This window comes from Danio rerio, chromosome 20 (genome assembly GCF_052040795.2).
Source record: "Danio rerio strain M-AB ecotype USA chromosome 20, GRCz13ab, whole genome shotgun sequence".
NCBI classification, from domain to species: Eukaryota; Metazoa; Chordata; class Actinopteri; order Cypriniformes; family Danionidae; genus Danio; species Danio rerio.
Genome location: NC_141040.1, coordinates 43,388,960 through 43,415,530, shown reverse-complemented (window position 1 = coordinate 43,415,530; position 26,571 = coordinate 43,388,960). Strand labels below are relative to the sequence as shown.

Genomic DNA, 26,571 nt, shown 5'->3' with positions numbered 1-26,571 from the left:
CCATGTCCCTCAGGAAACAACTTATCTGAAAGATTACAGGATGAAACGAGTAATCTGTGCCAGATAATAAAAGACTGCCCTTCTAAGCTCCCGCTCTCTTTCTCTCTGCTGTGTTTAAGGCTCAGGCAGGCAGAAATATCCCACTCTTGTAAGGTGAACAGAATAGTGTCTTACTCCCTTGGGAAAATATGCTAGCAATGTTGTGTATTGTTGAACATTTGGAGCTATGTGTAATGTTTCACTGAGCTACATTGGCAGGACCTTCCTCCTGTTAAACAACATTTCTCTGTTTTGATCGAGTGCTTAAAAAGACAGTACACCCCAAAATAGGGTTGCAGTTGAGAACTAAACTGTTTTAAAGTGATGGTTCATCCAAAAATGCTGTCATCTTTTATAAATAGGAGTTTCATTCTTCTGTTGACCACAAAAGAAGAATTTTTGTACAATGTTTGTAATGGTTGACGATAGCTTTCAGTTGCATAAAAGGAATGTGCAATACATTAGGATTCAATAACAACTGTCAACTGTCTGATTGCCCACATTCTTCAAAGTATGAAATTATATTTTAGATTGGCGGTTCATTCCGCTGTAGCAACCCCTGATTAATAAAGGGACTAAGCTGAAAAAAAAATGAATAAATGATATTTTAGATTATATATTATATTATAGAATTCATATAATACAAGCCAACTGATTTATAACGACTTCTTCTGAATACTTTTAGAAGCTTTTAATGGGAAAATCTAGGAAAAGCTAAGTCTTAGTGTATTAAATATCGCTCTGAGTGTTTTACAATGTAATTCTATTCCAGTCTTTTTACTTGTTCAAATCAGTGTGTTTAATGCACTATAAACCCATTTATTTTCCTGGAAGTAAACACTTATTTAGCAAGGACACATTACATTCAATAGAAGTAACAGTCAAGTCATTTCCAATGTTGTAAAAAACTGCAATACATTTAGTTTTTTACTGCAATTAAAAAATATTACAGTGAAGATTGTCCTAATGGTTTTGCCCTAAAAAGCTTTTGAATATCACAATAGATCAATTAAACAGTCCATGTTTTCAGATCCTAAATATTAAAGGAAACACTTTTTTGTCTGGAAAGATAAGATATTATAAATTGGGGCTGGATGGTATGAAGGTACTGTATACAGTTGAAGTCAGAATTATTAGTTGTTGTTCATTATTTGTTGTTAATCTAAAGTCATATTTTGTTTAAATATACATTTATAAGTTGAAAATAAAATACTAAATAATCAAATCAAATCAAGTTATTTTCTTAAATATTCAAGCTTATTTATTTTATAAAGCCCTTTTGTATATTTTCTGCATATTTTGTATATTAACTACATTCTTAAAAAAACGATACCGTGTAAGATATTATTACAATAAAATAAACGTTCTTATATTTAATAATAATAATGCATTTTATCTATAGTACACTTTTCTCAGACCCAAAGCGCTACAAGGCATAAAGGCAAACAGAAACAAAACAGAACAATAAAAACAATTAAAAAAAAGACTACGATAAAAAATAAATACAATTAAATGATTCAATAAACTAAAATAATCAATTTAAGTTAAGAACTATGGTAAAAAGGTGAGTCTTGGTCATACCGGCCAAGTTATATTATGTACAGTTGAAGTCAGAATTATTAGCCCTCCTTAAATTTTTTTAGCCCCCCTTTTTTTTTTCTTTTTTAAATATTTCCCAAATGATGTTTAACAGCGAAATAATTTTTCACAGTATGTCTGATATTTTTTCTTCTGGAGAAATTCTTATTTGTTTTATTCCGGCTACAATAAAACAAGATAAAAAAATAATAATAAAAAACATTTTAATGTCAAAATTATTAGGCCCTATAAGCAAATTTTTCGATAGTCTACAGAACAAATATTATAGAATTACTTGTCTAAATTACCTTATTCTGGCTAGTAAACCTAAATGACCTAATATCAAGTTAAATATTATTCACTGTCATCATGGCAAAGATAAAATAAATCAGTTATTAGAAATGAGTTAATAAAACTTATATGTTTAGTAATGTGTTAAAGAAATCTTCTCTCCGTTAAACAGAAATTTGCAAAAAAAATAAACAAGGGGGGCTAAAACTTCTGACTTAAACTGTATATATAACATTTAGCCATTTTAGGCATAAAAATAATGCTAAATAGTGTTGTTTAAAAATTTAAGGACACAAGACCATGCCATTATTTCGCTTTCTTAATCTTGTCCAGACCTAAATATCACTAAAGAAAGTTTCATAATGACATTTTTTTTATGTATCATGCAACCCGAGCAGAAGCAAAGTCTCTTCTTAACTTTTGCTTTGACCTTTTTGACCATAGAAATATTGCCTTTTTGCTGAATACATCCCAACTTTAGATCTCAGGTGAGGAACTTTGCCTATTATGGCCATTGTAATAATCAACTGAATAGCTTCAGAGAATAATAATCTTTTCCTCTTACACTTTCTGCTTTCCAAAAAGTTCATCTTGCTTAAAGCAAGAAAAGTCTCACAGCCTCATCTGCATGTATGCAATATAAGTGTTGTTTGTTTCCACTTCAACTGCAAAATCTACAACAAACCACAATAATCCATGAAAGCACACTTTTAACAGGACGGAGAGGGCAGCATTACATAACCCTCTTCTCGCTCATTGTACGAGACACTTCCCTCTCTGTAATTGGCAAATTCATGGCAAACAGCCCCAGACAGCAGAGGTTAATTGTGTTTTAAGAACAGGCACGATGACAAAATTATAAATCAAGAGTCTCGGTGACCCTTGTGTTTTGGAGCTCGTCTCTCTTTAGTCATTTCTCAGGACGCAATCATACGTGCAAGCACACACACATTTGACATACTCATACTCAGTCTGATGCGACTGTGGGTTTTCTCTGAGGTTTATATAGTAAATGGGGAGAGTTCTGAGCAGGTGTGTTTGTCGTTCTCAGGTGGTTTTTGCATTCGTTCTTATGGTCGAGCTGCCTTGGAGCCAAAGACATCAGCCTGCCAGCTTCAGATGCAATTGAACAAGTCAAATGGAAGTGAAAATTGGAAATAGTGAAATATGTGCCGTGCATTTAAAGTGGGAAAAACTTTCAGGAGTTCAGTTAGACGATTTCTTTCACTAGAAATAGCCTTATACAATATAATTGGTTTAGGATAGTTTAATTGTTTGCAGTAATCTGGTTTTATAATAATGATTAGTGTTTTATACTATAATTGTATTATTTAACGCTGGGAAAATAAGTATTGAACATGTCATGTTTTTTTCAGGGAATATTTTTTTAGGGAGCTTTTGGCATGGAATTGAACCAGATTTTGTTAAAACCCAAACAATACAAACATGAAAATAAAACAAACAATCTGAAAAATAGTTATGCTTAATAACAGTGAAATGACACAAGAAACTACTGAAATGTATTTAATACTTTAAATAAAATGTTTTTTTGGTGATGGATAGCAGCTTAAAGACGCCTATCATATGGAGAATGAAGACACAAGAATTGCTCAGGTGTTTTTTTTCCGCAGACTTGATGGTCTTGACTTGAAGTCTTGACTTCAGACTTGAAGTCTTGATGGTTCTGTGGGTCTACCAAATCTGATATTTACTTTGTATTTTCTATTGGATTCGAGTCAGGTGATTGGCTGGGCCATTCTATGGGTTGATTTTCTTTCTCTAAAAAGCATTTGAGAGTCTCCTCCACCCTGGTTTCATCTTCATCCTCCTGGTAATGTAGATGTTGGACTGAAGCAGCTGATGTTCATTTACACTGACGAAGGGCAGAGGGTTGCTGAAGAACTACTGAAAGATTTCAGCTGCTGTCTGTGCTTTCACTGCCTTTCTACAGCTGCCTTTCTTCATGTGTTCATACTTTTCTCCTGCGTTATTTTGTTTCATGAAACATAAATTAATATAACAAACTACACACTAAAAGTATCAGTTATTAATGGATAAGTTTGAACTCTGGAACAATATAAATTATAATACAAAATTTGGGTAATGAGCGGTAAGAGTTTTTAAAATTTTTTAGAATGTAACCTAATAAACAAATACTCAAACAAATAATAGAAGTATTTAAAATAATATATTAGAAAATTAATAAGGTATATATGTGTATAAAATATAATAAATAAATAATTATATAAAATTAAATAATTAAAGTTGTAAGAAAATTGTATTTCTTTTATTTACATTTTTTACACACGCGTATTATTTTACCTAAATAGAAATGTTAATTTTTTTCATTTTTAGAATGTAACTAAATAACCAAATACTCAAAAATAATGTAATTATGTTAAACAATATAATAGAAAATATATGTATGTTCACATAAAATATTATAATAAATAATTATATGCAATAAAATAATCAAAACTATCAATCAAAATAAATTAAAAATATTTATTTTATTTGCACACACACACACACACACACACACACACACACACACACACACACACACACACACACACACACACACACACACACACACACAACACACACACACACACACACATACACACACACACACACACACACACACACACACACCCACACACACACACACACACACACACACACACACAGATTATTTTACGCTCCTTTGTTTTATATAATTAATTAAAAAAACATTGTTTCTTTGAGAAAATATTATTAAAACCTAAAAAACTGTCAAATTAACACATGACTGTTTTGCTGTTGGTGTGCAAATAAATGTAGCCTATTTATTTCTCAACCGAGAGTCTGGAATTATGCCCCACAATAATTCAGAATCAAATCAATAACTCACAGACAAACAATTATTTCCTTGCATCAAGAGTTATTTTGTTAAATGAACCAATATAAATATGCTGTCTGCAAGCTAGCTTCAGGGCCAGAACACAAACACACTCTTAAAGGAATTGTTCACCTAAAAATGAAAATGTACTATTTACTCACTCTCAAGTGATTCGAAACCTTTATGAGGTTTTTAAATCACAAAATGAGATATTTTAAAGAATTTTTTAAAACTGGTAATGGTAGCCACTAACATTAAAAGCAGAATATACTACTGAAGTAAACCGTCTCCAGTTTTCATATCTTGTGTGTTCAACACTATTAAGAAATGGTTTGGAAGAAGTGGAGGCTTAGTAAACAGTGACGTAGTTTTAATTTTTGAGTGAACCATCCTTTTAATATTTATTTAAACTGCTCAATTTTTAGGCCGTATGTTTTAATAGTCAGTCTGTGTTTATCCCAGAGCGTCTCACCTTTCAAAGATATCTAAATATACTCCTTTAATCCACTGATAACACAATCAATCAGATTTGTTAATACCAGTGCTGTCGGTCCAAGTCCTCTGGTATTACAGGTATCTAAATATAACTCAGCGGACTGGAATGAAATGGAGGAACTTTTTCAAACACGGCAGAGAGTCTGAGCTCAGGGCTGGAGGATTATCTTTTGATCATGACGTATGGGTTTGTTAATCTCTATCTGTGTACGGAGACACAGCGTGTTCACATCCCAGCTGTGACTATATTATGATGCAGAATCAAGGTCTTAAAGGGCACCTATTATGCCCTTTTTATAGGGTGTTATATTGCACAAAGAATGAGTCTGTGAAGTTTCAGCTTAAAATACCCCACAGATGATTTATTTTATTGCAATCTTAAAAATGAAGCATATAAAAACAAGCTGTTTTTGTTTATATTAATTTAAATGTAAATGAACCTTCAGAGGGTGTGGTGTACATCGCTGATTTTCATAAGTACAGCAATAAACAGCCGATAGGAGCAACATGTCTGAGATTGAGAAAACTATTGTTCAGCCAAACATGTACGATCTAGAGCAACACACAGATCAAGTAGAAACTTGTGGCTAAAAACATCAATGACAATGAACTCACAATGATTATTTCATACATCTATGTAGTCCGGGTTTGCAGAATTTTCTTCTGTCAAAAACTATTGCACGAAAACTAAAAAGACAATCAAAATTTTGTACAACCCAAGAAAAAATTACAAAAAACAACAAAAAACAACAAAATTTGGTACAAGCCTAGAAAAAAAAAACACCACAAATGTGGTACAACCCTAGAAAAAAAGACACAAGAAATGTGGTACAACCCTAGAAAAAAAAAAAAAAAAAACAAAGACACCAAAAAATTGGCACAACCTTAGTAAAAAAACAAGACACCAAAGATTTGGTACAACCCTAGAAAAAGAAAAACAAAGACACCAAAGATTTGGTACAACCCTAGAAAAAGAAAAACAAAGACAGCAAAAATTTGGTACAACCCTAGAAATAAAAGACACCAAAATTTTATACAACCCTAGAAAAACTACAAAAAAGACACCACAATTTGGTACAAACCTAGAAAACCCCCCAAAAGACACCAAACATTTCGGTACAACCCTAGAAAAAGACACCAAAAATGTGGTGCATTTTTGAAGCGGCTTTCAGACTGGATGTGGAAAGTGCTGTGCTGCGCTATGAAACCCATTCATTTCAATGGCTTGTGCCATGCAAGGGTGGTTTGGTGCTGTGACGAACAAAGCACAAGAGCAGCAAAGCACACGTTGACTTGCTGTGGTTTTCCACTTATGCACTCATATACATATCTATGCAAAGTCCGCTCAAAGAACATACAGTAATAACGGGACATTTCTACAGAATACAGTATACTTGTTCCTGCTGCTTGCTATAGCAATACTGGTCTGTTATGGTAAAGCTAGTAAAATGACCCCTCTAGACTTGATCACTAACCTTGTGTTTATTAAAATGTGTTTAATTTGAGTTATTGAAATTAACTTTAAATGTAAAAATTACTTTGTTAATTAATTAAATAATAAATAATTCTACAAAGCATTTTTGGCTGCAGTTTTGTAGGTGTTCCCCAAGGTTTTGTCTTTTTTTTTTTGTTATTTATTTGCCTTTGTATGCTGAATCCCCCCATCCCCCGACCCCCTCTCTATTAAATTGTTTGGCTGAAATAAAAACCTGCTGATTACCTATTTTTTTTTAAACTTAACAGTGACAAACTGAAATACTTCTTGTAGCATGCATAACTTCTAGCAAAATCTAGTAGTCTAGTAGTAATCTAGTACTGCATTTCGTTGCATTGTACTTGTACATGTGTAATGACAATAAAGTTGAATCTAATCTAATCTAGTTTCTCGTAGTTAATAGTTTCTCCTTCATTGCATGTGGAAAGCTTTTGTGTCCTTGACAATATGCATTCTTTTAAAATAACATTGTCCGATCTTCCCATCTTCACTTACTAAATTCACTTACCGCCACCGTCCTCCTCCAACAACAAACACCATTGCTATTCTTGTACATTCTTGGTTACATAATGTCTAGATTATTCTAATTCTTTACTTTCTGGTCTCCCCTCAAAACTCGTACATAAATTGCAGCCGGTACAGAATATATACAATACAGAACACAGCAGCATGAATTATTTCTATTATTCCCCCCTCCCCCCATATATATCAACTTCAAAGTTTTTCTTCTTGCTTACAAAGCTTTCAATGATCTTGCTTCTTCCCATCTCTTTGATTATTTTCAAATGTATGCTCCTGAAATCCTCTGTTTTTCTACTTTTCTGATTCAATCATGTATTCATTTCAGCACAATATGGCGTCGAGCTATGCTGTCCCTTTTTGTGGAATGCTCTTAACCAGAACGTGCATGCGATATATCATTTAAAAATTTGTCTTAAACCCATTTATTTTAACTTGCTTATACTGTTGATACATTTGTGGATCAGCTTTTATCAATGTTTTAACATGATTTGTTCGTTTTTTTTTTTTTGGGGTGGATTTGTGGTTGTACGGTGTTTAGGATTACTTGTAAGGTGGCATTGAGTGTCAAGAAAATAACATAGGCTCATTCTGAAAACATAGCCCTATATATGTTTCTGGAGATTGCAAATTATGTAGGCAGAAGGATAAATGGCTGCATTTCAGTTTTAAAACGAACGCTATGGGGCAGTATGACGCCCCTCTTCTCACTTACCAGCTGACCAATTACCTCCATATAGACAGCTTTCCCGCTGTTGCCATTTTGTCCAGTTAGGTCACCATGTACATCGGTGACAACGTAGTTGGCCATGATAACAGGGTTTGAGTCTGGTAAAGAACAGTTCCAGAAAGCTGGTAAGACAATAACAGAATCCAAAAAATAAAATAATAAAGTAAATAACAGGATGAGAATGTGCTAAAATGTGATAAAATCAGGCAAGGGCTTTTCTTTTTCTGGATTGCTTTTGAAAACACTGTTGGTTGGGTTTACGGAAGTGTGTGGGTAGGTCAATTGGTGCTTTTGAAAACAACATTGGTTGGGTTTAGGGAAGGAGGAGGGTGGGTCAGTCGATCGGTCAGTCAAGTCACTCAGTTATTCAAACAGTCAGTAGACAGCAGCCTCTGATGGATTTATGTGAAAACAACAGGCATGAATGGCACTCCAAAGAGAAATTTTAAATCTAAAAAGTGTACACAGTGGCCGCAAAAACAAAAACTGCAAAAAAAGTAGCTCCTGGGATGTATTTGCCTCTCCAGAAATGTATCTAGATTTTCAGAATGAGCCTTGATTGCATGAAATGTACCTATGATAAAACGAATTATCATTATTATTAACTGTCATGGGTTGTGGGTGGGGTCTAAACAGTGTTGTGTCATAATCAAAAGTGCATGCCAAATGAGACTGGTTTGCTTAAATGGGGATTAAAATAAAGAGTGAGTGGATTTTTATCACATTTTATGTATAAACATACAATTGAAGTCAGAATTATTAGCCCTCCTTGAATATTAGCATCCATTTTTTTAATAGATTTTTTAAACACATTTTTAAACATAACCCTTTTAATAACTAATTTCTAAAAATTTTTATCTTTGCCATGATGACTTCATAATATTTTAGTAGATATGTTTCAAGACTAGTATTCAGCTTAAAGTACCATTTAAAGGCTTTACTTGGTTATTTAGGTTGATTTGGCAAGTTATTGTATAATGATGGTTTGTTCTGTAGACAATCAAAAAAATATTGCTTAAGAAGACTAATAATATTGACCTTAAAATGTTTTTTAATTTTTTTTTATTAATAACTGCTTTTATTCTAGCCTAAATAAAACAAGACTTTCTCCAGAAGAAAAAAAAACATTATAGGAAATACTGTGATACTTCCTTACTCTGTTAAACATCATTCGTGAAAAGTTTGAATAATTCAAAAGAGGGCTAATAATTTTTATTTCAACAGTTATGTCTAAGCCTAATAGCTGGCCATAAAAACCTTTGACCTCTTTAGAGAAATTGGTTTACATTTTGGCCCCAAATCAATGCTTACATATTACTTTGAGGTCATATTTGCATTTTTGTCCACAGATAACTCATGGAGACTGCATTTTTTTACTCAGGGAGTCTGAACTGGTTTATTTGACAGTGCTCAGTGCTCATTTTCTCTTCAAATAAGCAGAAGTGATGAGTGGTCTCCATGACGTTAAAATAGCTCTGATGAGATTGAATTCTGTGTCACGGGCCCAGACAAATAAACACTTGGCAGTGCAGGAGTGCCAGATCTTCCTTCTCATTTCCATGCAAATGCAACAAGTGCATTCGCTTTCCATTGGTGTCAATGGGGGCCAAGTGCAGCTGACAGGAACTTGGCTGAACGTCATGTTTAAGTGATGTGATGACAAGTGGAATGCATTTTCAGACTGTCGTTGATAATAAATTTAGTTTTCATACTATTTTTGCTGACACCCAGGCTCTTTGTTCATTATTATTCTTTGGTACATTTTGTAAATATTCCCTTATGATCATATGATATGATCATGTTTTCTGGTAAGAACTCTGGCAGCTGCATTTTGTACTAGCTGAAGTTTGTTAATAGAGGATGCTGGGCAACCAGCGAACAGAGCATTACAGTAAACCAGCCTAGAAGTCATAAAAGCATGAACTAGCTTTTCTGCATCTGAGATGTATAGCATACTTTATAACTTAGCGATATTTCTCAGATGAAAGAAGGCAGTTTTTGTGACATGGGAGATATGATTTTCAATCGACTTTCAATTCAACTTTGTATCCCTTTAATTGCAGGTTGAGTTGTGAGACTTTTTCCATACCTTTATTTAAATAGACTGTTAAAAAGTCATTTCAAATGACAAACTCAAAATATCAGCTAAATACATTGACATTATATATCTATAAAGGCATTATTAGGTATGTGTGTTTTTTTAAGTGCCTGTCAAAGTGTAACAGTACTGCAAATGATCACAGATTGACTTTTTCCGGCACCTGCACTGTGAGTTTAAAACTGCACTGACCACATCATCGGCCTCAGATATGTTTATGGGCGTTTCTTCAACTATGGGCACATTTGGCCTTGCATACTTTCAGAAAATAAACTCTGGTAAAACACATTTGTAACACTCTAAATTGTTTATTTTACTTGTTCAATAACAATCTCCAACTGTGTTTAAACATAACACCGCAAGAGAATTTTTGTCATTTTCTGAAAGGCAATAAAGATTTCATCATGTCAGAATGATGATAAACGTCTGTTTCCAAACTAGACTGGAATATAACTCACTTTTTTGTCTAATAATAATAATCACACACATATAATACAGTATGTCTTCCAATTAAAAAATATAATAAAGATTTACAGCTTTAACACGTAACACTTATAAATATGAAGTCACAATATTTTCTTAAAATAATATAAATATGAAAACATGGACACATCTGTTTAATACATAATTGTAAATTATTATTATTATAAAAGTTCAGATTTTAATGCATTTTTTCCATAGCTGTATGAACTGTATATAGACTTTAAAAACAAAGTAGTTTCAAATAAGTTGTGATAATAAACTCAAAATATCAGCTGAATATATTGACATTATATATTTAGATAAAAATAAAACATCATACTTATTTTGTCCTTTACTTTTAGAAATGTATAAAAGAAGAAGAGATCCCTTTAGATCATGAGCAAAAATGCCTTACAGATAACTGGTAAAAACCAAGTGGTTAGAAAGATGAAGGGTAAATATTGTTTTGTGGCTGCCCAGTGATCTATAAAATAGAATATTTTAATAAGTTATCATTAAATGACTCTTGTTCTAAATATGCCCAACAAGATTTTTTTATATTTATTGTTCACTAAGGCCCCGTTTACACTAGTGCGTTTTAGTTTTAAAATGGCGTTTTAGATCACATACAATTCGCGTCCACACTAGCATTTTACCTAGTGTCTCTGAACATATCACCGTCCACACTACACCACCAGATACGTATTTCACGTGACCATTCGCGCACTCTGGGCATGCGCGTTCTAGTATAAACAGAAAGCATGCTTCTTGCTCGGCATTTGGTTATTGTTAGTCAACAAACGCCGGTTGAACATTAAACACGATGGCAAAGAAGGCAAGAGAAGTTTTTTTGTGGACAGACGACGAGGTCAAGTTGTTACTAAACGTAACAAATGAATAACTGCACAATGGCGCCTAAAACAGACAATAGTGCAAACAACCCTCCCATTTCTGTGCCCATGTTGTTGTTTACGGTACTGTTTTCCGGTAGCGTTAAAGCCATGTGTTATAGTTATGTGACAGAGGCTTGATGAATAAGGGAAGGACACACAATGAAACAAAAGCCCCAATCAGGTAGCGAATCGCAGCAGTCCCGCCTCCGTTTTCAGATGTCTCCGTTTTTCCTCATCAAGACGGAGCAGCAGCATTTCAGAATGAAAACGGCCTCTCCAGGGTTTTCAAAATGCTCCGTTTTCGGCACTGGAGAACTCCAACGTAGTGTGGACGGATGGCGTAACCGTAGCAAAACTTATGCGTTTTAAAACGAAAATGCATTAGTGTAAACGGGGCCTAAGTAACATTCTAGTGCAGTGGTCTTAAACTCAATCCATAGAGGGCAACAGCATTGCAGATTTTAGCTCCAACTACCTCCAATTCACACCTGCTTCATAGTCTCTAGTAGCCTTGAACACCTTGATTAGTTGGATCAGATATGTCTGATTAGGGTTGGAGCAAAACTGTGCAGAGCTGCGGCCCTCTAAGAATCAAGTTTGAAACCTATGTTCTAGTGGTTGTCTTTTTTTTTTCCTCAAAAGTGTTTTTATTTAACATGTTAGATATGACATATGCAGTACTAATAACTTTTTTAAGACAACAAACAAACAAAACCTGTCGCACACATACACACTTAGATTCTATCAAAATATATGAATAATATTCATATATTAATTATATATAATGCCACACCAAAATTCATCCCACCACAGCTACATTACAGCTTCTCATGTCACGTTAGCGTGATCAAAACGATAACAAAACTGGAACAAAAAGATTGCGGATTCAAGTGCAGATTTATTTACAGTGCATAAATATAAAACAAGGTGTTCAAAGTACAAATAAACCACAAAACCAGAAACTAAAACAGAGACAAGGCTCAGGAAACAAAACTTGAAAAACTAGACTAAGCAAAAATACAAAAACAGGATCAGGAAACAACGAACTAGGAATACAAGACTTACTGCGGAACTGGGAACACGAGAGACATGGAAGACAAACGACGCGATGATAAACAACGGTGGAATGGTGGAATATATAGTCCAGATAATCAACGGTAACACAGAACAGATGTGATGACAGGTCAATGTATATGTTCAGGTGTATGCGCGTGGTATGTATGGAATTGTAGTCTTTCCTGGGACGCTGTAGTGCCTACTGAGTCCTGGTGCACTACAGCGCCCTCAGGTGGTCACTGACGGAAGTGACATCTCAATTAAAACATTTAGTCATTTTTTAATAGCTTGTTATAATCATACCAAAATGTATTAAAAGGTAAGTGAATTATAACAGTACAAACTTTTCAGTAACCGTAGTACTGCTGTGCGTTATTTGTTTAACCGTTTAAGGTGACATGCTGGCTGACTGATTGACAGGTGTGTGATGTGCGAGGCTCCCAAACACGATGTAGCTTTCAGTTAAGATAAACACAGTTTACATAAGTATGCCTTTATAGATAAAGGTCTGTGGCTCTGCATACAATGACTTTATCTTGCTGGAGTTTATAGCAGTTTCACTTTACTTCAGGACGCATTAATGTCACTCTGTAGGTCTATTGGAGACATTCATAAATATTCCTAGCAGATCTAATAAATGTTGGAGACATACTTGTTACAAAAACGCACTAAATCGCACTTCAGCAGCATTCATTTGAGCATACAAGAAAATCTGCACTTGAGCAGCATATATCTGAAGGGGCGTGCAAGAAGTTTTGTGCACCAACAGAGGAAATCGGCATGCCCGTATTACATGAATGCGATCTCGACTTGTAATTCTGTACTTACGACAATTGTCATTAAAATAACGCCATTGGAAGTTGGTAGATCTGTGTAGAAGTGCCGCCGCCACAGCTGGAAAAAATTCGGAAACACTGTATCAGTACAACCTCTTACAGTATATCATATTTTTTATAAGGTCGAGTGGTTTAAAAGTTCCATAAGCCATTGCTTAAAGTTTGGCGAAATATTTTCCTTATATTTGAGTAATATTAACCTTCTAGCCAAAAGCATAGCAAAGGCAATCACATTTATCTTTCTTTTACTAAAGCTTAAGGACTGTGGTGTAATACCAAATATTGTTTTGCAAAATGGATGATATCCATTATTTTTTGCTCTGAAAATTAAACTAAACAAGACACATAATATAATATATTCAATAACAGTACTGGTATAAAATGTTGTTGCTACTAATACTACTACTAATACTAATAATGAATACATACATAAATACATACATGCATAACAATATTATTAATTAGATTATCATAAGTAATTACTATTTTTACATTTTTTATTCTAAAATTCAGAAACTATTGTCTTGTACAAAACAGATCTCTTAGCTTGGCTTCCTTAGTCTCTATAGGAACTAGAAGTTGAACAAAGTGTTTTTATTTTTGGGAGTATGATTTTATCTTCATATAATCCCAGCCATAAATTGTTCTTTGGGTCAAATAAAATCCAATATAAAATGTACCAAATCCCATTGAAATTGTCCCTAATCTCTTTGAAATTGGCCCTGATCCCATTCGAGTCAGTTGTATCAGACGTGGCATTCTCCAAGCAGACGGTGCCGCCTCTGCTGGTGTTCTGATGTCAGTAAGGCTGGTTCTCATGCCACGGGCCAAAGGCGGCATCGCTCTGACCTTCAGCATGTGTTCAGAGCAAAGATTAAGGTTGTGTCATGAGAATGAGAATATTACTAGCAGAGATGAGGACCAAGGTTACACACAGCTCTAGATGACAAGACGAAGGTCATGACTCCTGAATGAGTCATCTTGCAGAAAATACATACTATTATATAAATCACATTGGCTAGGCTCAAGGTAAAATAATAATTTTATTATTATTTTACACGATTTGCACTACAGTATGATGCACAGTGTTCAACATATTTATGTAATGCTATAGTTGCCAGTTTAAACAAGCTATTAATGTTCTGAATGGATCATTTAAATCAGTGAACTGTAGACTCGCTCTCACTGAATCATTTGAATCAGTGAATTATTATCGGAGGCTTGCTCTGACAGGATTTTTTTAATCAATTAATCATTGAGCCAGACTCTGTTTACAGTTAAATGACACACTGATTCAAACAATCTAGTAAGAGCAAGACTCCATTTAACATTTAACTGATTCAAATGGTGGAGTGAATATATGTTAACGACTCACTGATTCAAATGAATTGGTCAGAGCAAGCCTCCGGTTTACAACTCACTAATACAAATGATTAAGGCAGAGTGAGCCTCCAGTTAACGATTCATTGATTCAAATAATCCACTCAGAGCAAGCCTCCAGTTAAAAATTCACTGATTCAAATTATCCAGCCTGAGTGAGCCTGTTGGATCTGTTCGGATAGACTGACCCTAGATTAACTGATTCAAAAGATCCAAGTGGTGTGAATCTACAAATAACGATTCACTGATTCAAACGTATCTATTAAAGCAAGCTTCCAGTTAATCACACACTGATTCAAACAATCCAGTAAGAGCAAGACTCCAGTTAACATTTAACTGATTCAAATGATTTAAGTGGAGTGAATCTTAATGACTCTCTAATTAAAATGAATTGGTCAGAGCAAGCCTTAAGTTAACGGCTCAGTTAAGTTAAAGGTACAGATGATCCAGGCAGAGTGAGCCTACTGTCAGATTGTTTGAATTAGCGAATCATTAACTGGACGCTTGGTCTGATAGGTTCATTTCAATCAGTGAGTCATGACTTGTAGATTCACTCCACTTGGATCTTTTGAACCATTTGGTTAAATGTTGATCCAGTCAATCTATTCGAACAAATCCAACAGGCTGACTCTGACTAGATTATTTAAATGGGTTCATTGTTAATTGTAGACTCAGTCCATTTGGATAATTTGAATCAATTCATTACTATCTGGAGTCTTGCTCTTATCAGTTTGTTTGAATCAGTGTCATTAATTGTAGAAACAGTCAGACCAGATCGTTTGAATCAATGAATCATTGACAGGAGGCTCAGACTGACTGGATAATGCATAGAACATATTGTTAGTTAATCATAGTTAATCATTATCTGGAGACTCATCTGGATCATTTGAATCAATGAATCGGTAACTGTAGACTCACTCCAACTGGATCATTTAAATCAGTGAGTCACTTACCGTAGAAAAATTATGACAAGAATTTTAGAATAAGTGAATTGTTTACTTTAGACTGACTTTGACTGGATGATTTGTATCAGCGAGTCAATTCAGATCAGCAGTTTGTGAAATACTCAGACCAGCCCGTCTATCACCAACTACCATGCCACGTTCAAAGTCACTTAAATCCAATTTCTTCCACATTCTGATGCTTAGTCTTATATGCAGCAGATTGTCTTAACCATGGCTGCGTCCGAAACCGCCTACTAGGTACTGCATTTGAATTTAAACGTACTACTCGGCCGTTAGAAAAGTACATTCTATACAGTATGAATGTGAAAAGTATGAATGAGGTTCGGACATACTACATCCGCCATTTTGTCATGGTCACATGACCTACCTGCGTCAGTTGCGTTGGCTTACTTCCATTCATGAATTCTCTCGTAGGGCATTATGGGATAGCGCAGCATGCATGGGTTGCGCACTCCAGAATCTCGCCGGAAGTAGTAAGTCATCTGGGTACTTCTCGCATACTGAATTTCGAATTCTACGAATTCGGACATACTACTCGGCTCGCATACTGATTTTAGCGTACTATATAGTATGGAAGTATGCGGTTTCGGACGCAGCGCATGTCTACATGCCTAAATGCTGCTATGTGATTGGCTGATTAGAAATTTGCACTAACGAGCAGTTGGACAGGTGTACCTAATAAAGTCTTTAAGTACAGTAGTAAAGTTAAACTTGCAGTCCACTACCAATGATACTATTTGCTGAAGGCCATGGTCCTGAAAATATTAAGTTAAACTAATTAGGAAATATAGACAATATTACTACTACTAAAAATATTAGTAATAGTAAAGTCAAATCAGCCTATTAGAATAGGATCTGATGGTTAATTTGACAGTGAAGACTGAAACAAAGCCTAAATTAGCATCAAAGCTCAATTTGTAGTATGCTAACTGCTAGGCTACAGCTCTGAGGTGAAGTAGCGATTTATAGGATATTTGATTCATAATTCAGTCTTATAACTGTGATTGGGGCTGAAAAGGATCTGGTAGAGTGTTCATCAAAGGGAAATTCATTCTGCTGTTAAACTGAGAGAATGTAGCACTGTCAACTTGAATGAAATGATGAGTCCATATATTGTGTGAATATGGTGTTCACAGACTGAAAGCATTTCTCCCTCACTCTCTCTCTCTCTCACTTTCTTCTCCGTCTATTGTGTGTCTGACGTCAGTACTAGCCTTTCATCAGCAGTGCCATTAATCAGCTCTCCTCTGCTGTCCTCTCCTCATCCCCCTCTCATTCTCATTGTGTGTTTGTCTTCATGTTTCACTGCTCCTTTTCATTACATTCGCGCTTGTCTCTCCGTTTCCCAATTCTTTTTCTTTTCCCTTTGCTATGTTTGGAACGGGATGCTAGCATATGGCACAGAATACAGTGTATTGTACAGCAGCCATTTCTGTTCTTTAATTAACGTTTGCACCAGTGCTCTTTTAGCAACACTGAAAACAATGGTATTTTTGGTCATTTGGCATTTCTGTGTGGAGTTTGCATGTTCTCCCCATGTTCACTTTCCTCCAGGTGCTCCGGTTTCCCCCACAAGTCCAAAGACATGCGATATAGGTGAATTGGGTAAGCTAAATTGTCCTGCAGTTACTGTAATTAACCTTTTTGCTTGGTTGCACTGGTGCTCCTAAATTCAAATATGTAGTCGCACCAGTAAAATTTAAGCGCACACACCAAAAATCATAAGCACCGTTACTACTAGTTTTATATTAACAGATTTATATCATTTAAAATTAACAATAATAAAAAAAAAATCAGATGAACTTAGTAAACAATAATAACTGTGCTTTTCTCACGGGTGGTGTCTGATATTGCACAGATGATACTGACATGTAACTTGTTATTTGCATATGTTATCTTAATAGCAATAATGGTCTTTTCATGAGCTGCAATATTAGTTGGATCTCAGTGAACACAAGCTCTTTTGCAATGGTGAATGCGATGCATTGCGCAGCTTGTTTACTGCAGCTAGTTGACATGTCAACCGTTTTTAACCATTCCTGAGTGCTGCGTTATCATTTTTTGGTGAACATTTTGCAGTGAAAATGGCAACAATTTTATGCAGTCACACAAATGCTCCCAATTATATTTTGAGGTTGCATAGATCAAATTTTGCACGCATATTCAACCAAAACGGTCACAATTTCGAGCCCTGGTAGTGTATGTGTGTGAATGAGTGTGTATGGGTGTTTCCCAGTGATGGGTTGCGGCTGGAAGGGCATCTGCTGGGTAAAACATATGCTGGATAAGTTGGCGGTTCATTCTGCTGTGGTGACCCCAGATTAATAAAAGGACTCAGCCGAAAATAAAATGAATGAATGATATTCTATAGTTAAACTGAATGGAAATGTCAACCAGCTGAAATAAATTAGGTTATGAAGCTTGTATGTAATTTACAAATCCCCTGTGTCAAACATATGCCAGAGTATTTGGTGGATCATTCCGCTGTGGCGACCTCTGACAAATCAGGAACTTTGCTGAAGGAAAATAAATGAACGAAGAATGTAATTTAGTCTTTTATAGTTTATCTAGTTTTTTTTTTTTCTAATTGAGTATTAATCTTAGTTAACTATGATAACCATATAACATCACATCATTTTATTTATCAATATCATATAAATATTTATCATAATTCAATCAAAAACAAAGTTCATAATGCTGGCCTATTAGTATGTCAGTAGGCCACATATCCTAAATCTGTGTGTATCCCTCACACACACCACACACTCAGAATCTCAACAGCTTCTGTCTTTCCCCTCAATATTCACCGGAAGGTCAGACTATGTGAGATCATCATTCCAGACAGGCCTCACACACACTCGCACACGCTCTTTCCTTTATCCACAACTTTTGCTAACACAAATTTGGTCCCCACAACATTAGCAATGCATGGTACACGCACTTGTACAGCAATCTTTATGGGGACTTTCCCATTTCCATACTATACACTCTCAGAAAAAAAGGTACAGTGAAGGTACAATTTTGTTCCTAGAGGGAATAAAATATATAATTGTACCTTTAAAGCTCCCATATTGGTCCTTAGGGTACAATTTTGTACTCAAATGGGCTATAAAGGTACAAATGTCCAGATTTAGGTTTGAAAGGTACATTTTTGTACCTTTTATAGCACATTTGGATACAAAATTGTACCGTAAAGGACCAATATGGAACCTTTAAAGGTACAATTATATATTTTGTTTCCCTATAGGAACAAAATTGCACCCTCAGCTCATGATAAGATCAAGACACTATATAACACTAATTTAAATGCATTAATACCAAACATTAATACTAAAATACATAATTTATAAATATAATAAATAAATAAATTGATTGAATTAAATATTTTAATAATTACAATTTTTTCATGTATTTAAATTTTAAAAAATTCTCAAAATCGTTAATAATTTAATTTATAATTGAATGTAATTTTAATCATTAAAAACGTAAATACTGGTCTTTGCTTACTGTTTAAGACCCTAAGAACCATGCAGAGTGACAGCATCTTCATACAGGTGGTGATGTTGCTGTCTCTTTAAGAATTTGGCTTGTTGAGACGTTATAGCAGTGTTTGTTACTGAGGCGGTCGGTAGAGTATGCTGGGTGTTTACACAGAACTTCGCACGCTTTTCAAAGAAAAGTCTATTTTGGAGTCCACATTTTTCAGGTAAGAATGTATTAAAGATATATTTTCAGTCTCATTTTTACATGTGAAGCCGTGTTCTGTTGATTTTGTCTGACTCTCGGGTCTCGGCTTTCCTCCGCTTTAAGTGCTCCGGGCTGGCTGGTGTACGTTGGCCTGCAGGATGGAGTTTGCTAAGATGTCTGCAGCTTATTAAAGAAGTTAATACAATATGATATCGAAGTCACCGAGGGACATAACGTTATAGACGGTGAGTATTATATGCTGTTAGTTTTCTCGGTGTAAAAGCTCCCTTTATCGCCTACGTTACGTAACGTTATTCGCGCCTTATATCTTACGTAACTGCTTTATTAATAAGTGTTGCCACGGCGGAATATAATCGCAACCCAGATAGCAAAATACACTCGGGCCAGTTGCGGCTAGATTCTCGCATGCCCGAGTCCGTCTGCTGTATCGTTACTTGGGCCAGATGCGGCGGCAGAAGCGAGCCGACGCTGCCGTATCCGTGCACCGGAATCGGGCCGTGAGTAATGTGCGGTGTGGCCCGGAGCTGGCGCGTGTAAAGTCTTCATATACCTTGATATAAAACCTTTTGTTATTAATACTGGAATTTGTAATTATCTATAATGTTTTATATTTTGAGCCCATTTTCTAGCCACGGTTGACCGAGGAAATGTAAGTTAATTTTAGACGGTTATATACACCGCCATTTTGTGAAGAAAAATCACAATTTTGTCACCAACAAAGTGATTGATTATGTAAACGTGGCTAGTTACAAACGTGGCGTGTGTATGCTTGTACATATCTTCGTTTCAGTGTCTAAGTTATATTAATGTTGAGGAGTGTCCACAAACTCTCATGTCCAGAATTGTTGGTGCTTTACTATCGTTTAACGTTATACTTATGTTAATGTAGAATTATTAACATACCACGTTGTGTAAATCGACGTTTTAAGTTATACTTTGTTCTTTAATGTAATAATTTGTCTCATCTGTTCTGAAACTGGTAACTTACCTTGAGCTATTTTACCTATTTTATTAATATCTCAAAATAAATAAATAGTTATTGCTTTATCTTATTGCTTTCCAGAAGTTTATGAAGTTTCCAATTGTCTTTCAGGACAAGATTGAACAACAGAATGCAGCCTAACAGCATCAGACCAATGAAGGCATGTCATATGAAAGCATGGCTCAGTTACAAGATGTAAGAATGTCTCATTATCTATACCATGGTTTTAATGGCTTACATACTATTTTAAATTTGTAGGTTTTTACTTGCAAACAACAATAAATGTACACCCACGTGTTTAAAACTATTTTCTAGGTTTTCATCGAAAGATGAGAGATCAACTGAAGAATGCTATGGACCTGACTCTAAGGTACTCTTTCTAAACTTTCTCCACTTGATTAATATTATTAAATTCAAGCTTTGTATGGATTCCTTCATATTTGTTTGTATGCCACATTTTATGTTCCAGGAATTGATTTTACAGCAGCACTTCTCATGTTGCCAGCGTTGTTAAGCGAGACACTTCAACATTTCGTTGTGCTCCGGTGCGTATGTTGTTTTCTGTTTAGTATATGCTGTGATAAATGCATTTTATAATGCTTGATATTCTTTATAGTAGGATGACACAGTGGGTAGTGCTATCACCTTACAGCAAGAAGGTCGCTGGTTCGAGCCTCGGCTGGGTCAGTTGGCATTTGTGTGAGGAGTTTGCATATTCTTCCAGTGTTCGTGAAGGTTTTCTCCAAGTGCTCCGGTTTCCCCACAAGTCCAAAGACATGCGCTATAGCTGAATTTGGTAAGCTTATTTGTCTGTAGTGTATAAATGTGTGTGTGAATGAGTGTGTCTGGATGTTTCGTAATACTGGGTTGCAGCTAGAAGGGCATCTGCTGCATAAAACATATGCTGGATAAGTTGGTGGTTCATTCCACTGTGGCGACCCCAGATTATTAAAGGGACTAAGCCAAAAAGAAATTGAATGAATGAATTAAATTTATATTGGTCTTTTAATCTGTGATACTTTTTTTTTTTTTAAATCAGTGAATATTTATTATTTTACTTTCTATGCATGTTGATTTTTTCTTCATCAGTGATAGAGTGACTGATATTAATGTAATTATTGCTTTGTCATTTACAGTGAACCATCTTCACCACATCCAACAGTTCAAGTACAGGAGGAGGCCACCGACTGGACAACTGTGTTAACAAGACGAGTCACAGCAGTCTTCAGAGTTGATGGGATTGCGATTGGCCGGGCTAATGATGTGGATGAATATACATTTTTGACATATCCATCTTACTAGAAGAACACCTTGATGTTTCTGCAGTGGAATGTTTTGAATGAACGGTGGACGGTGACAAGCCTCAATCTACTCCAGTTACCAGAGTGATCAACTTTGTTTTTTGTTTCTCTACATGCTCTTGGGATAATCACAATCAAGTTAATCCAGCACACTGCTCTCATTCATGCATAAAGCAAATTTTTAAATAACTTGTGGTCCTAATGACTATCAAAGAACATTTTCCAGTTATGAGTGCTTTACATGTCATGTTTATCAAAAGCATAAACACATATTGTGTTACAACAAATTACAACTCCACTTGAGGATGATGAGGAGTAATCTACTGATGTTGAGGAAGAGGCTACTGATGTATTTGGTTTTCTGCATTGTTGAAGCAATTTATAGAGAAGCATTGCCTTCATTCTGAAATTCTGAGAAAATGTTGATGACAAATTATTTATAATGACCGAGTATTCTGACTAAAGACAAATACTTTGGACTTTATAAAGTGCAGTACTTGATGTAGCCTGTGTAATGTGTTTATAAATCTTAAACAGTATTCTTGTGGTCTTTGTATTAAGGGTAGATTATATACTGTACAGTGAGTGAACAATTTTTATTTGTTATCTAAATTGTTCTTTTTACTGTTTTACATGTCTGCTTTATACTTACTGTGTAATTTTATTTCTTGACACATTCAGTTGTGAGTTGTAATGAAATATTTTCTACATTAATAAATAAAAATGGACATCTGCGAACCGAAATGTTTTATTTATTTATTTGTGCATGCAGTCACCAATGGATCAAAATGCCTGGGTCAGTACCCTAAAAATGCTATATAATATAAAAAGGTACATTTTTGTACCTTCGGTGGGGGTACAAAATTGTTCCTTAAAGGGTACAAATGTAGAAGGTACAATTTTGTACCTTTAAATAGAGGTACAAATTTGTACCCTTAAGGGTACCACCCCAGTGACGGGCCATTTGTACCCTAAAAGGTACAATTTTGTACCTTTTTTTCTGAGAGTGTATATACTTTAAATTTAAAGACCTTCTTTCATGTACTGTACATCTTTTCCTGCACGCACAGCGCACACACACAAACACACACGCACACACACTCAGAGAGACACACATAATAGGTGTCCCACATACCCCACAATGTTAGGAATACAAGATACACAAACACACACACCTTTCTGTATTGAGGACACGTGTAGTTATTGGGACATTGGGTCAAAATTTACTGGTATCGCTACTTGTATAGTTGTGGGGAACATTAGGTCAAAATCTGCTAGTATTGCAACACATATAGCTGTGTGGACATACAGTAGTTGGGAGGACACGTATAGTTGTGGGCACATTGGGTCAAAATTTACTCGTATTGCTACATGTACAGTTGTGGGGAACATTGGGTCAAAATTTGCAAGTATTGCTACACGTATAGTTGTGGGGACATTGAGTCCCCACAATGTGATGAATACAAGGTAGAAGGCAGACACACACACAGTGTATTCAGGTGGTTGGAGTTAAAGCTAATAATCTGCTCTCTCTGACCGCTCTCTGCAGATGCAGGAACACTATCTGCTTCATCAAATTAAACACATCCAGAGAGGAAATAAAGGACATCTGGACACCTGATTCTCCTTCAGTTATATCGAACAATAACAGAGCTCACAAATAGGGTGCGAATGTGTGAGTGCACATGTGTTTATGTCTGTTAACTATGAGAATACTAAAAAGAATTCATTTTTTTCCCCCTGTAAAAATGCTGAAATAATAATCACAGTCTGATTTTCACAGGGCTTATTGAGTTACGACACAAAACATTTATTAAAAGACCATGCATATGTGATTGTTAATTTGTCACAGACTATTTTACTAGGGATATAATATAATTTTATGATTTATCTTTAACAGTGACAGTACACAATCAAATCAAACTGTCCATTATATAATGGAACTATTCTTCTGCACTTATGTCATTTAGTTATTTTTATTCAAAATACACTTTAAAAATAAACGCTGTTGGGTTTGTTCATATCTGACCCAACATTGGGTCGCAACAACTCAGCATCTTTTAGAGTGTATGATATTTCCTCACACATTTATGTCACTTTTCTGACTAACAAAGCTCGGTTTTTTTAAATAACCTGGAAAAAAACACATTTACAGGACAGCATTAAAAACATCTAGCTATTCTGTGGTGGGGGTAATGCCAAAATCAAGAATCCATACATTCATACATTCATTTTATTGTCGGCTTAGTCCCATTATTAATCCGGGGTCGCGACAGAGGAATGAACCGCCAACTAATCCAGCATGTTTTTACGCAGAGGATGCCCTTTCAGCCGCAACCCATCTCTTTGAAAAGAATCCATACATTTCACTCAAAAGATTTTATGTTTAAGAATAAATAATAAATGAAAAAAATACAAAATTACATATATTTTACAATTTAGGTATATGTACAGTTTTATAATATTTGTTGAAATGTTATAAAAAATACATTACAACAACAATAATAAAATAATAATAATTGTTGTTATTATTATTGTTACTACTACTACTACTACTACTACTATTATTATTATTAACACATTTTAAGTGATGTTGAATAAAACATTAAAAAACAATTCCAACTAATTTTGACACTGGATCACAAAATTGATATTTATACCTAATCTTAGCATCACCTAAAGCTAAATCAATAGTTTTTTCATAGAAATGGATTGTTTGATTGGACAATATTTGGTAGAGATACAACAATCTGGAATCTGAGGCTTCAACATTGATTATTGAAAAATATTGAAAATTGCAAATATTAAGCTATTAATTGAAATTTTTAAAATTGCAAATATTAAGCTTTAAAATTGCAAATATTAAGCTCTTATTGATCCTTATTAGGGTGGCATGGTGGCTCAGTGGTTCGCACCGTCACCTTACAGCAAGAAGGTCGCTGGTTTAAATCCTGGCTGGGCCAGTTGTCATTTCTGTGTGGAGTTTGCATGTTCTTCTAGTGTTCGCTTGGATTTCCTCTGGGTGCTCCGGTTTCCCCCAGACCAAAGACATGCGCTAAAGATGAATTGCATAAATTCAAATTGGTATGTGTTAAGTGTGTGTGTGTGTGAATGTGACAGTGTATGGTTGTTTCCCAACAATGGATTGCAGCTGGAAAGGCATCCACTGCAAAAAACATGCTGGAATAGTTGGTGGTTCATTCTGCTGTGGCGACCCCTGATAAATAAGGAACTAAGCCGAAGGAAAATGAATGAATGAATGATCCATATTACTTATTAGTTACTTATCCATCACTTATCCATATCAGTAAAAAAATAGATTTGGATATATTTATACTGTAGGAAATTTTACTAAATATCTTCATGAAACATTTTATTTTTATTTAATATTCTAAAATGTATTGTTATAAAATAAAAATCTATAATTTTGACCCATATAATGTATTTTTTGCTATTTCCAAAATATACCAGTACAACTTAAGACCAGGTCCTGGTTTTACATTTGTTCTCTCATATTAGACATTTCACACACACACACACACACACACACACACACACACACACACACACACACACACACACACACACACACACACACACACACACACACACACACACACACACACACACACACACACACATGCTAGAAAATACTTGTTGTGGCTGGATGTGCTTAAATCTGCCACATGTTGTTGGATTGTTATGGGGTTAATAGCATGCATTATATAATTATACTTTAGCTCAATGCACATGAAGCCTCATGCAAGAAACAGAAGGGGTGTAATTAATTAATGTAATTCTTTTGAACATTGGACATCCACATACGTGTACTCACATTACAACAGGGCCTGACTGAAACATATAGAGCACCCACAGGAGTCTCTCATGCTTCATTAAAAAAATAATGACATACAACTTTGCTGAAAGGTCACGCGGTGGGTAGTTCTGTCGCCTCACAACAAGAGGGTCACTGGTTCGAGCCTCAGCTGGGTCATTTACTATAGGTGAATTGGGTAAGCTAAATTGTCCATAGCGTATGTGTGTGAATGAGAGTGTATGGGTGTTTTTTCAGTGATGGGTTGCAGCTGGAAGGACATCCGCTGCGTAAAACATATGCTGGATAAGTTGGCGGTTCATTCCGCTGTGGCGACCCCAGATTAATAAGGGACTAAGCCGAAAAATGAATGAATGACTGAACTTTGCTGAAAAGTGAAATAGACAGACCTGCAGCAAACACACAGAGGAGGTGGCCCAGTAATACTGATAAAATGAGGTCACAGGTGTGTGTTTGTAGAGTTATTTACATCAGCTTGAATCGAGCTCAACCAAACACAATCGAAGACCAGCACCATCCATTTCATAATGAAAAGTCGTCTAATCAAGCAAAACACGAGACCAGAAATCTTAAAAAGTGATAAAAATCTGCAGCATATTTCTGTTAAGGATTCAGCAGGGTATCTTGTTTTTGACATTACTACTGTATTCACCTTATTCTCTGCGTACGAGTGGGCGCAGCCAATTAAATCTTTTTGGCTTAAAATCTTCCAATCTAATTCACTTCCATTCGTTTTTAGTCGTTAAAACAAGCTTGATTTGCTGCTTGATGTTGCAAACTGTTGTTTTCTGATTTTTATTATTCTGCTTTGTCTGTTTAGTCATGAACACACGTGTTTGTAGAGCAAATGGTTTGACCGTTTTCTGCTGTTTATTATTCCTAGTCATTTCTGACATGATATCAGGGATATCAATCAGCTTCTTTGGAACTTTTATCTGTGACTTATTTTGAGAGAGCAGAGACATCTGTTTTGTATGTCTGTGTGAAGCAGCGAACACTAAGTATTCAACACCAGTACAGTATTTTG

At 35.2% G+C, this 26,571-nt stretch overlaps 1 protein-coding gene and 1 long non-coding RNA gene across 3 annotated transcripts in view; both read left to right on the top strand.

Annotated features, from left to right (window-relative positions):
• The window catches only part of rcan2 (regulator of calcineurin 2), a gene marked incomplete at its 3' end in the record, with an annotated part of 140,801 nt that overhangs the window by 48,014 nt on the left and 66,216 nt on the right, over positions 1–26,571 (top strand).
• On the top strand, positions 19,324–22,447 carry LOC147839418 (uncharacterized). 2 transcript variants are annotated; one of them, XR_015518801.1, is made up of 7 exons: positions 19,324–19,424; positions 19,529–19,650; positions 20,520–20,603; positions 20,724–20,778; positions 20,878–20,953; positions 21,028–21,204; positions 21,545–22,447. It is a non-coding gene; the product is annotated as an uncharacterized LOC147839418 (long non-coding RNA). The 2 variants fall into 2 exon arrangements; XR_015518800.1 differs by having other exon boundaries at positions 21,025–21,204.